The sequence below is a fragment of the Zingiber officinale genome, chromosome 1B, assembly GCF_018446385.1.
Source record: "Zingiber officinale cultivar Zhangliang chromosome 1B, Zo_v1.1, whole genome shotgun sequence".
Lineage (NCBI taxonomy): Eukaryota > Viridiplantae > Streptophyta > Magnoliopsida > Zingiberales > Zingiberaceae > Zingiber > Zingiber officinale.
This window is the reverse complement of record NC_055986.1, coordinates 146,537,394-146,550,891: the sequence shown is the minus strand read 5'-3', so window position 1 is coordinate 146,550,891 and position 13,498 is coordinate 146,537,394. Positions and strand designations below refer to the sequence as shown.

Here is a 13,498-nt window from a genome sequence, read left to right as displayed (position 1 = left end):
CCAAATCAACTCAACACCACTTCTGCATAATTTTACTACTAGATAGGAAAATATAAATCATCAAAATTGAGAGGATGTATTCACATGGCATCACCAAACACAAATCATGAAAATCATGCTTCAAAGGACAATGCTATGCATGTTATGCTTCATTTCGAAGCCAAAAGATCAACAAGCCTAAACATGAGACAAAATAAGGCTAACAATTATCTTGAACTAAAAACTATAAAAATAACTAAAATATGCATCAACAAAAGTATTCACAATAAAATGTCAGAGTACTCACCCACTCCCTTCAATCTGAGTTAGGCGATTCAAGGTAGAATTTTGATTCGCCTTCCTCCACTTGCATATTTGAATAGTATTTCTTCAATCTTTGTCCATTCACTTTAAATGTCCTTGATGTCTCTCTCCAAATGGATACACTTTCTCTACTTGGCCCTAACCATCTTGATTTCAATTTTTTAGGGAAAAGTTTAAATCTCAAATTAAATAATAGTACCCAATCTCCCTCATGGAATTCTTTTTCCATGATATGCTTGTCATGCCATATTTTGGCTCGTTCCTTGTATGCTTTGGCATGTTCATACGCATCCTATCGGATTTCTTCCAATTCGTTCAATTAAAGTTTCCTTTTTTCTCTAACTATTTGTAGATCAAAGTTTAGCTACTTAATGATTCAATAAGCTTTATGCTCCAATTCCACTGGGAGATGACAGAGCTTCCCATAAACTAGCCAAAACGGAGTCATTCCTATGCGAGTTTTATAGGTTGTCCAATATGCCCACAGTGCATCATCCAATTTAAGGGACCAATCTTTTTGAAATGTTAAAATTGTCTTCTCCAGAATACTTTTAATCTCTTTATTTGATATTTCTACTTGCCTTCTTGTTAGGGATGGTTCGGGGTGGCTATCTTATGTCTCACTCTATATTTCTTCAACAACTTCCTGAACTGCTTTTCAATGAAATGAGATTCCCATCTAATCACTACCCATGAAATTCCAAATCTGCGAAAGATAATTTTTTTGAATATATTAGTAACTGCCTTAGCATGACATGATGGAGATGCAATAGCCTCAACCCATTTGAAAGCATAATCGACGGCTGCCAGAATGTATTAATTCACCTCAGATGCGGGAAAAGGTCTCATAAAATTCACACCCCAAACACCAAAAAAGTTCTACTTCTAAAATAGCATTCTGCGGCATCTCATGTGTCTTCGTGATGTTCCCTGCCTTCTGGCAGCGATAACATGCCATCACAAAATTTTTAGCATCCTTAAATATGTGACGCCAATAGAAGTCAGCTTGTAAAACTTTTGTTGCAGTTTCATAGCACTGGATGTCCACCATAAGCTGAAAAATGACAATGGTGAAGGATATCATGAATCTCCTCACCTGGAACACACCTATATATATGTCATCTGCACATCTTTTATGTAAGAATGGTTCATTCGAAATAAAATATTTTTCATCCGCCAAAAATTTCCTCTTTTGTTGATAAGAGTACCCTAGGTGAAATCCCGCATGCTAGAAAGTTGGCTAAGTCTGCATACCATGGAACACCTGAACTTTTGATAGTCAAAAGTTGCTCATCAGGAAAAGAATCATTGATCGGTATATTATCATCTTTCCCCTCATAATCCTAGTTCAATCGAGAGAGATGGTCTGCTACTATTGTTTTCTGACCCTTTTTATCTTTGATTTTTAAGTCAAACTCTTGAAGCAGTAAAATCTATCGAATGAGTCAGGGCTTTGCATTTTGTTTAACAGATATCAAATCGTTGCATGGTCAGTGTAAACTATCACCTTGGATCCCACTAAATATGATCTGAATTTGTCAATGCAAATAATACAGCTAACAGGTCCTTCTCAGTAGTGACATAGTTTACTTGTGCATCATCAGTGTCTTTCTTGTATAGTATATAACATTCAACTTCTTGTCTTTCCTTTATCCCAACAGTGCCTCGACTGTAAAATCACTAGCATCACACATAATTTCAAAAGGTAGATTTCAATTTAGAGCTTGCATTACCAAGCTGTCACTAAAGCTTTCTTTATTCCATGAAAGGCCTCTAAACATTCTAGGTGAAAATTAAAGTCAACATCTTTTATAAGTAAATTGGTCAATGGCTTAGAAATCTTAGAGAAGTCCTTTATAAATCGCCGATAAAATTCAGCATGCCCAAGGAAACTTCGTACTCATTTTGCATTTGTCAGGAAGGTAACTTCTCTATAACTCCAACTTTTGCTTTGTAAACCTCAAGGCCCCTCTCAAAAATCATGTGTTGCAAAACTATCCCTTCTCTGACCATAAAATAACAGTTCTCCCAATTCAAGATCAAGTTAACATCTTCACATCTCTTCAATACTTTTGAAAGATTTGTCAAACATGAATCGAAACTGGTACCGTATATAGAAAAATCATCCATAAAGACCTCGATTATATCCTTAAAAAAGTCCGAGAAAATAGCCATTATACATTGTTGGAAAGTAGTTAGAGTATTGCAGAGGCCTAAGGGCATCCTTCTATAAGCAAATGTCCTATATGGGTAAGTGAATGTAGTCTTCCATTGGTCACTTGGGTGAATTGGAATTTGATAGAATACCGAATATCCATCTAGATAGCAGTAGTGTGAATGTTTTGTCAGTTGTTCTAACATTTAATCAATAAAGGGTAAAGGGAAATGGTCTTTTTTAGCTTTCTTGTTCAACTTTCTATAATTAATACACATTCGCCACCATAAAACTATTATAGCTGGATCAACTCATCATTTCTATTTTTAACCACGGTTACCCCACCTTGTTTTGTGACCATGTGAACCGCGCTTACCCATTCACTATCTAAAATTGGAATGGTCACTCCTGTATCCAACAACTTCAATACCTCTTTTCGAACCATTTCTTTTGTATTTGGGTCCAACCGTCTCTAGAGTTCTACTAAAGATTTGTAATTATTTTCAAGCAAAATTTGGTACATGCAATAAGATGGATTCATGCCTTTTATGTCATCAATGGTGTATCCTAGGACCTTCCTATGTAGTCTAAGCTCCTCTTATAACCTCTGAGTTTCTGTCTCATTCAAATAAGCATTTATGATCATGGGATAAGTGGATCCCGGTACCAGAAATTCATATCTAAGGGTTGAAGGAACTGGCTTCAGCTCAACGTGAGGGATTTTCGCTTTTATTTCTCCATCGTTTCTTGATTCAGAACTCTCAAGGTTCTCTTCCACCATGAATATAGGGATGACAATGGGGCGGGGCGGGGGCGGGTTTGCCATTCCCATCCCCGCCCCGTTCTCATTTTTTCGGGTTTGGGGATTCCTCGAACCCGAACCCACGGGTTCGGGGATTCCCCATCCCCGCCCCATTTCTAAATTTAATTTATATTATTATTATTATTATTATTTAATAATAATTATTAATGATAATATTAATATTAATATCAATATCAATAATATTATTATTAATAATATTTTCAAAAATTTTAATATTAATATTAACACTATTATTAATATATTTTTTTTAAAAATCATATTATTATTTATTAATATTAATAATAATAATATTCGGGGCGGGTTCGGGGATGGGGATAGTATTCCCATACCCACCCCAAACCCACCCCATCCCCGAAAAATCAGGGATCCCCATCCCCATTTCGGGTTTTCCCCGCGGGGAAAATTGTCATCCCTACATGAATAGGTCTAGGTTTCTGTTCATGCCTGTGATAAGTCAATGACTCCTTGTTTTTGATATAATTCGTCATTGATCTTTTCTTTATGTAATACCTCCACTCTACAACAAGTATCCATTTTAGAAGGTAGTCGGATAGTCCTAGACAAATCAAACTCAATTTTCTCCCACCTATCATTAATGAGAGTTAATGGTTTTTAACCATTTGTGGCTAGAAAATGTCTCCCTAAAATGAGGGGAATTTGCATGTCTTCTATCATAAAATCTGCCAATGCCATGTATCCTTCGATCTTTACTAGCACATCATCTATTATCCCCAAGGGATGCTGGATTTAGTGATCCACCAACTGTAAGGATACATTTATAGGTTTCAATTTATTCAGTCCAATTCTTCTAAGCAATGCATGTGGCACGAGGCTCGCACTAGATCCCAAATCACAAATGGATCTGTCAATATTGATGTCACCAATAGAAATATTGAAACACTCTTGGGATCTTTAATTTGAGAGGTAGGTCATCCTGTATTAGAGCGTTGCATTTTTTAGATAGTGCTACAATACTTTGTTCCTCAAACTTACCTTTTAAAGGCAACACATCTTTTAGGAATTTTGCATAACTCGACAATTACAGCGTCCTTTTTTGTGAGATTATCCCAGTGTGAAATTGTCCTCTAAGTTTCGGACCCTTTCTCTTCTGGTGATCTGACTTTCCTAACATATTCTCCTTGTATAGGGTGATGTTGATTTGAGCAATCTAACTAATGCTCTACCCCATTATCACTCTGATTCATAACCGGAATATTTTGCTTTATTTGCTTCAAATCTTTTTCTGGGATCACCTTATGCATGGCTACACATCATGTGGCAGTCTGAATATCTTTTTCGCCTCCATGGGAGGGGATCTCTCTTATCTCTTCCCCACATAGGCTTAGATTTAATGTCACTTCCTCAATAAGTGAATAGGCTTCCTCCAAATTCTGCTTCATCAAAGAACCTCTTGACTCTAAATCTAATGAAATCCTAGTGGTTTTAGAAATCCCCATATAAAACAAATGAATTATGAACCACTCTTCAAGACTGTGATGAGGGCATTTTACCAATAACCCTTTTAGTCTTTCTCATGTTGCAAACAATGATTCTCCTTCTGCCTGTTGGAAATTTATAATTTAACCTCTCAATTTTGCTTTCTTAGTTGGTGGGAAATATTTATTACGAAAACACTTCTCCATCTGTCCCCAAGTAATGATACTTCCTGGTGGGAGCGAGCATAACCAATCACTAGCCTTGCTTGTTAAAGAGAAACTTAATCCTATTAATCTGATTGCAAACTTCAGAAACCCCATCTCCCTTTATTGTGTTATAACATGTTTAAAAACGATTCAAATGCCGGCATGGATCTTCTAAAGGTGTTCCTCCGAATTGTTGTTGCTGAATGATAAGAATTAGTCCTAGATTCAGTTTAAAATCTCTAGCTTCAATCAAGGGTCTCACAATGCAAGATCTCAAGGCTTGAGATAGGGGTGTAGAAAAATCTCTGAAAAGTCTAGTACCATTGATCGCCCCCATAGCTCCCACTTAATCACCGATATATTACAATTTCCCTTAAAAAGGAGATAAATAGAGTTAAAAACATACATAAACAAATGAAAACGAATAGAAAACTATGTAAAGAAACAGTCTAATCCAGCCAATCTAGATTTTAGCTAATATCAATCAAAACCAATCCCGGCAACGACCTCAAAAACTTGATGTGTGTAAACCACAAGTGCATGATTGTGCCGTCATGTAACAAAAGATTGAATTTATAGGTCTGGTAATCAATTACTAGCCTACTATCCAAATTTGACAGTCTAGACTAATCGTGGGTGTAAAGTTTCGTAAACGAGAAATGGTGACAAGAATAGAGTGAAAGGAAGAGAATGCTAGGTCAGGTAGGTAGTAGAAAGGCAATAGAAGGAAATTAGCGAAAGCAATTCTAGGATATCGATTCACCGCATTGTTACTAAATACTTGACTTTTGTTTGAATTCTTATTCTCAGTGGTATTTGTGTAGATAGACTAACCTAACCTTTGTATCCGATGTAAACTTTTAGAACTACACTGGCATATCAATTCCAATTATCGCCTACTTTCAGAGATTCCACGAACTCCAAATAACCCTTCTCATACTGTGTGATGATGAATTATGATTGATCCATTAAACTCTATGTCAGCCTAGGGCTCCTCGTGGCATACTAATTTACTCACATAGCTAACTCTCCCCATCTCGATTGTCTATGGGTCGAAGGATTGAGTTCTCCCCTCGATCCATCCCCGAATCCCCATGGGATACAAATCTCGTGCTTTTGACATTGAGATCGTGTTTACATAGTAGATCCGGGTCACTAATCAACAAATCATAGGAATAGAAAGATCAAACATGCATTAGATTATACAGAATAATGTTTACATCACAAAGGGCTAATCCCTAATCCTAGAATTAAGTGTTTACCCTATAGAGACGGGGTTACATCGACAAAACATGTTTAGATCGATTATAATTCGAATAAAGTTCAGAAATAGTTTCTGAAAAGTTTAGGCTTGATGTGATGATTCCTCCTCCAATCTACTCTCGATCTTCTTTCCTCATGCAAATGACATTGGATCAGCTCTGGAACATCTCCTGAAACTTCCTTGGGGCCCTTGGATGACCCCAAGTCCACATCCCCAATCAAAGAGGTGTGGTTGGCTTATATAGGCTAAGGAGTGATTGCTCGACACGGGTCATGCCGGGCGACACGGGTCATGCTGGGTGGCACGGGCGCTCGTGTCAGGCTCGACGGCTTCAGAGTGAGGGCAGCCACGGACTGTGCCTGTGGACACGGGCGCCGGTGGCCAGTTCAGGTGCTTGAGCACGACCCGCTAGCACGGGCCCTCCGGTTGAATGTGCTAATCGAAACACGGCTGTGCCAACACGCACGGGCACCTGTGTCAGGGTAAGAAGCCTCCAGACTTGATCTTCAACTTCCGTTTTCGTTCCTTTTCGCTCCCTATCACAAAATATACACGAGAGCAGCATTTCGAAATAGGAAAATATCGAAACAAAGCATAAAGATATAATATCGTGAAATATATACATGCAAAGTGGGTCAAAAGGTGCGTCAAATCGTATCAAAAACCCTATATAAAATACGTACACCACCTATATACTTGGAGAGAATTTGGGAATGATGAAAAAAATTAGGAAGATTTTAGGAAGAGAGGTGGTGAAAATGTTGAGAAAAGAGATGGAAGAATATGAGAAGTCATACATTTTTTTTCCTTCAAATCAATCTTTTGCCATAGTATGAAGAAACTGATAGAGAGATTCAAATGTTTGAAGTCCCCATCTCTTTCTTTTCTTCTCCATGGGTGCCGAATTACTTAACAGAAGGTAAGCCATTGATGTCATCTGTGATCCTTGATGTGGTGCTGCTCACATGAACCGAAGGCAAGCAGCATGTGGCAACAAAAGTGCTAGTTGCGAGTGCCCACATGGTGCCAACAGTGTTGCTAATGGTAGCGCATGGCTTGTCTGGTGTTGCCCAAAAGTAGATCTCTATGGTGCACAAGTGAAGTGGAAAAGATGTGGGAAGAATAGGTAAAATCATACTTGCATAGTTTAGGATTATACCTCTCCCTATTTTCTATTATACAAGCTAATATCTTTATGATGGTATCCATCCTCTCTTTCTTGTATCTCCTCCTTTCTTTCTGATCCTTTTGAGTTCTTTCTTCCCTTCTGAGTAAATATAGCTTAAGTCCTAGATGCAAAATATGAAACACCTGCATTTTAATAATATAGTAGTTCTTCCAAATGTAAAACCTGAGGAAAAAAAATGGAATATTCAGCTTCTATGCCAAATTGGGCATGCTTATTAATTTTATTCCTAATCCAAATTTATATTACCAAGTTGTTCATAGATTCTTTCCAAATGTAGTCAATTTTGGTTAAGAGAAAATTCTCCTTTTTCATTGTTAAAATTTATAACTTCACTATCTTGTTTCAGTGTTTCTCATTACACTAATGATTAGTTTTTATTTGCTTATTAACTGGTGCATCTTTATATATGATTCATCTGGAAATTTGTATGTTTATGAGCATAAGCAGAAATTGCCCTTTGTTATCCAATATGTTTAAATTTGTATTTGTTTTCCTAGCAAATAAGTACCTTAGCGGGTAATCAAGTTCCAAGTTATGTTATGGGGGAAGTTTTGTTCACTATGGGGATCGTTGGATTGGGCCTGCTTCTTTTTGCCTTGCTTATTGGAAATATGCAAAATTTTCTCCAGTCTCTTGGTAGAAGGTAAAAATCCACCAATACTCCTGCTATTTTAATCAGTTCCAGAGTCTCTTGTGGTCATTATTTTTAAGAGGAAAGTGTTTCTTAATTAATCTATTAATCTGCTTTGGTCCAGGGATATTTTTGTAGCAGATGATCATAATGTTTTTTGATCTTGTCCGATCATTGCAACAGTAGGTGTTTTATTATTTATTTATGATAATGCCGTTTACATCTTCCTTGTGATCTGTTGCAATATTCTCATTGATATTTCCCATCGAGATGTCTAAGTTTATGCATCCCATATGTTCAATTATAAGGTCAGACTATTTGGTATTAGTTGCCAATGTCAAGATGTTCCTCTTTTAGTATAATAACTTTTTCAGTCTTCATTTGGCATGTGTTGGATGATATCGCACAAGATTTATTAGAAGGGAAAATTAAATCGTTCTAGTGGAAGTTTCTGCGAGTGGATTGCCACGCAGTGAATTAGCAAACGTCATGTAGAAATCTTTGGCTGTTCACAGTGGATTGTCACCTGCTCTTGACAACAGCGACCCCATTATTAACTTCTTTATGTCTTTGTTAAGTTTTGGACGGAATTAATTATGTCTAGTCCTTGTGGATGATGATGTCTTGCAGCTTTCACATTTCAGAGACAGTAATGAAATGGTTGAATCATTACCAGATGGATGAATGTTTGAATGGTCAGCGATATCAATTCCAAGTGACTAGATTAGCTCTCTTTTATTTTGGCGAAATATTGTCTGTGATTAAGCAACCTGGCATTTTCATTTCCTTCAATCCTGTTTAAATTATGAGGATTGCATAATTTTTAAAAGTTTTTGTGTCTGATAGTCAAATTTTTAATATTAAAGAAGTCAAAGTAATTGGTTTCTAGTATCATAAATTTTAAACTAAAAACCAAGCAATATCTGTACTTTTTATACAAAAGCTTACATCTTTCCCTTTTGCTAATCAAGGAGACTAGAAATGCAACTTCGACGACGTGATGTTGAGCAATGGATGAGCCTTCGGCAATTACCTGAAGCATTAAGAAGGTTTGGGACTTAAATTCCTATGTTGTTACCAACTCTCAAATTTTGTATTTCCTTTTTACCAATATGTATGCACTTAGTTGTAATCTTTTGCTTAATTTCTGTAATAAAGTAGAATCCTGTCTTGTCTGTATGGTTGCATGGATTTTATCTCCTTTCACTCAAATCTCTTGTCAGCTTTCCTGATAAGTTTTTTCCGAATAAAATTATGGTTTATAGGAGAGACTGATCCATGACAGGAGTGACCAAGTCTGATCCTTAAATTCCCTGATTGTCAGGGACTAATGTTTTTATGGTTGATTTCTATCTGGTTCTTATTGTCTTCTTAATAAAACCAATTCCAGCTAATCACACAGGCTGGACACTACAAATGGTGCTAAACAAAAATAAATTAAATGGAATCAGACCCTGTGATTTGATTTGTGGATGAAGCTTTGTCTGAACTGATCCCCACCAAAAGTTCATTTGCCCACTTGTGAACTTGATCTTCACTGAAATAATGCAACCATCCAACAATGTTGTAGTATCCTCATAAACAATATGGTGTTTCTTTGATATTGGAAGTTATCTTCTATTTGTGGTCAATATTGGTCCAATTCAATCAATATAAAATGACATATCAAGTTCATACAGTTGATGGTTGAATTAAACCAGATGGTCATAATAAGTTAGTCTTATAATCCCGTGTGACTCATTTGAAGGAGAAATGTCTGAGGCTGCTTTAAAATTACTATACCAATAAGAATATTGTACAATCTGGAAAGTGGAAACAACATATACAAGATTCAAGAATGTTGGCATAGGTCTTTGAAGCCAATATATGGAGTGTAAAAATTATTTGCATTATTCCTCACCAGTTGGAGGTAATTCTACATTTCATTGAAATGTGTAAACAGGAGAGCACAGATGCATTATCACTAGCTTCAGTGCACTTGACAATTATGACTTTTTATGAAAGAAGATATAGGAGAAAGACCTAATTATGTGTGTGAGTGAAAGAGAGAGATTCCTCACAAGTTACAATTGCTTCCACATTCCATTGAATTGTTTAAACAGGCAAACACTGATGCATCATCACTAGTTAGAGCACTTGAAAATGACTTATTGTGGAAGGTGAGATAAGTGAAAGACCTAAAGATGTGTGTGTATGTGGTTTTGTTCACAAAACTAGGCTACTGTGAAACTAGGATTGGTTGCCATAGTGATGCTTTTCACTTCCAGACTTGTATCTCTTTCCAACTCTGGTGGAATAGCATGATCAAAACCTAATGTAGCATGTTCTTAAAGATCTTCCTAGATGGCTTCTTGATAAAGATTTTAACTTGAATCATGAATTTATAGATGGATCTCTTTCCTAATAACTTACATTAGGAACAAGTGATTAATCATTCATTTAATAAATAGCACTATACTTGACCATTGGAGATAACTTTGAGAACCGAGAATTGATCTTTGCTATTTTTTGCCTCGAATATTCTTTGGTCAATTAATTGCTTATTTATTCCAACTGTATTGAGTCTTTGGCTTGACAGTTCCATTTCTCTGCATATTGCAGGAAAGTAAGACAAGCTGAACAATTTACATGGGCAGCTACTCATGGCCTTAACGAAGAACAGTTGCTAGAAAATCTGCCAGAGGACATAAAAAGAGAGATACATGGCCATTTCTATGGGTTTCTCAATAAAATTATAAGTAGCCTAAAGGTTAGTAAAACTATAGTTGGTTAGCTTGCAACTAAAGAAAGTAGATGCCACCCTAACTTTTATCTTCATGTAGATGGTTAAAAAAATTCTTTTAAATGATTTTCTACATTTAAATCTGTAAGCTGCCTTATTTTCATCATAAATCAAATTGCCATAACTTATTGCTCCAGAAACCATCCATGTTTCCACTTCACGTACTCAAGCAGGAGAATGAAGAACATGATTTGATTTCAGGTTCGCATTTTCACCGAAATAGGTGAACCGATGTTAAATGCCATGTATGAGAAGTCAAAGCAAAAGCTGTACATTAGAGGAAGTGACATCTTTAATAAGGGAGAGCTAGTTAAAAAGATGGTTTTCATAATTCGTGGTAAATTGGAAAGTATTACGGCAGAGGGATACATAACTTTCTTAGCAGAGGGTGATGTATGTGGAGAGGAGCTCCTTATGTGGTATCTTGAGCACACTTCAGTAAATAGAGGTATGACCACTTCAAATATTTATGTTGTTGCAATCAGGTATTATAGTTGCAATATTATGTGGTTTAATAGGTAGCATAGAAGGGCCTTACAATGTTTTAAACTTTAAAATTTAAGTAATAAACTTTATGTATTGTGAGGGGAAAGTTAGTTTTCTTCTTCAAGGAACCCTAGCTAGCGCCTTCTACCTAAACGTGTGAAAGATCTAGAACGGAGAGGAACATGAGTGAGGAGGTAGCTCTAATACTATGTTGAGAGGAAAAAATTAGGTTTCCTCTTCAAAGAATCTTAAGTAAAAAAAAAAAGATTAATTAGACTGGGTAGCGTCGAGCCTGGGATGCCCATGGAATTTTTCCACCGGCCCTCAAAGAATCTCAAGCAGCCCTCTGTACCAATGGATATCGTTGATAAATAAGAATATTATAAATAACCCCTTACCTGTTATATATTTGCATAATACTTCAGAAGTGCATAATAGATTAGTAGAGCTCCAAATCTCAAAAAAGCCTTACTTGGTAAATAGTTCCTGAGAATGAAAAGGCATACATGGAGACATTGGTTTCCACAATTGTAATGATTTTATGCAGTTACTTTAGCACCCTTGTTAGTTTCTCAAATTGTAATATCTAATAACTGTACGATGGGTAAGTTGCTAATCTCATTCATAAATAGGATATATAATCCTGTTCCATGTGGAATTAGCATTGTGAAGTTTTTTACCTCTTGTATTATGTGTATAGGTTCACTGAAATCATGTTCTTGGATTGTGCTTCGTTGCAGAGGGAGACAAAATCCATTTCCCAGCATTGCAACTGTTTTCAACTCGAACTGTTAGATGTCTAACTAATGTTGAAGCTTTTGCACTCGATGTTGCCGATATAGAAGAAGTCATTAAATCGTTCTCCCGGTTCTTGAGAAACCCACGCTTGCAAGCAGCTATTAGGTAATGTGCATTTGTTTTTGTAACATAATTCTGCATATTTGAGTCTACAAGACATCATGGTTCAAAAATGTTTCTTTTTCCTCTTGTTTCTTGGTGTTTTGAGGGTCATAAAAGTTGATTTACCAGATAAAAGTGCTAGGATGAAGAACCACATTTGGTAATCTTTGACAAGTGATAGTGAATATAAGAATGTGTGATTCCATTCAATTCCAGTTTCAATAGCCTCCATTTGTTTTCGAGATGAGGCTTGGTAGATTGGCATACACCATATTATATTACATTTTGTATAGCATCTAAGATTGCCTAATGCCTTATTATTTCAATTTCAGGTATGAATCAGGCTATTGGAGAAACATGGCTGCTACGCGCATTCAAGTGGCTTGGAGATACCGGCAGAAGCGTTTGAAGTGCGCTAACATCGCACAATTTGTCTGCTATCATACAACTCAACGCTGAACATGGATCACCTTCAGTTCGATGCAAATCGTACAAGGTTTTTTGAAGCATGGTCTTCTATCGCCACAATTTCCCTCAGGATTTCCGTAATACAGTTGATCTTAGACTTGTATTTCGTTGTGTTATCTACCTCGTGGTGGTTTAGGATTTAGGATTTATGTGCACCAATTAGGTTTCAATTTCCTGGTGGATCACTCTAAACCCGCAGATAAATATCGTGGCGTAGCAATTCTAAGGATCACTGTAAGATTAATGTGTATGCATGTGACACTGGTTTAGACATTCGATAGGATCAGACTTGGAAGAAAAACCCTTCCAAGTACTACGGCAGTTCCATCCTTCAGCTCGATCTCACTCAATTCTGTTTTTTGGGAAGAAATATTGATCTGGATGAACAGAATTAAATTACTTCATTCAAGAAAATCATAGGTTCAAACATTTATGATCCAACAAGTTAGAACTCTACAACACAGACACTTACGTATGACTTAACCATAATAACGATTCTAGTAGAGAATCAAAGAATCAGCAGAGGGAAGCACCGATAGGAGATATTGAGATCAACACCTGAAAGCAATACCCTACCAATGGAGCAACTCCCTCTTAGGCAAGGCCCCCACAGGGAAGCTGAGTTAGTCAAGTGAGGAGTTGCTCCAATAGATCTTAGGTTTGAATCATGACAGCCGCAATGGAGCTGTCCCATGCAGGTGACCTCCTCACCTAGGGCAGGGAACGTAGTAGTTGAGGCAGAGTAAGTAGCAGATGCAGAGTGGATTGGAATTGCCAGTAAGTAGTGGGCATAGTTCTCCCCTATAGAAGATGTTCCATGATCCCAAAACATACATGGAGAGCATGTGTCACGC

At 36.8% G+C, this 13,498-nt stretch overlaps 1 non-coding gene and 1 pseudogene across 1 annotated transcript; both read left to right on the top strand.

The window, feature by feature from the left end:
• The window catches only part of LOC121984261, a 50,894-nt pseudogene extending 37,916 nt beyond the window's left edge, over positions 1 to 12,978 (top strand).
• LOC121994789 lies at positions 4,770 to 4,876 on the top strand. Its single transcript, XR_006115802.1, has one exon. It is a non-coding gene; the product is annotated as a small nucleolar RNA R71 (small nucleolar RNA).
• Positions 12,979 to 13,498: the final 520 nt, after the last annotated feature.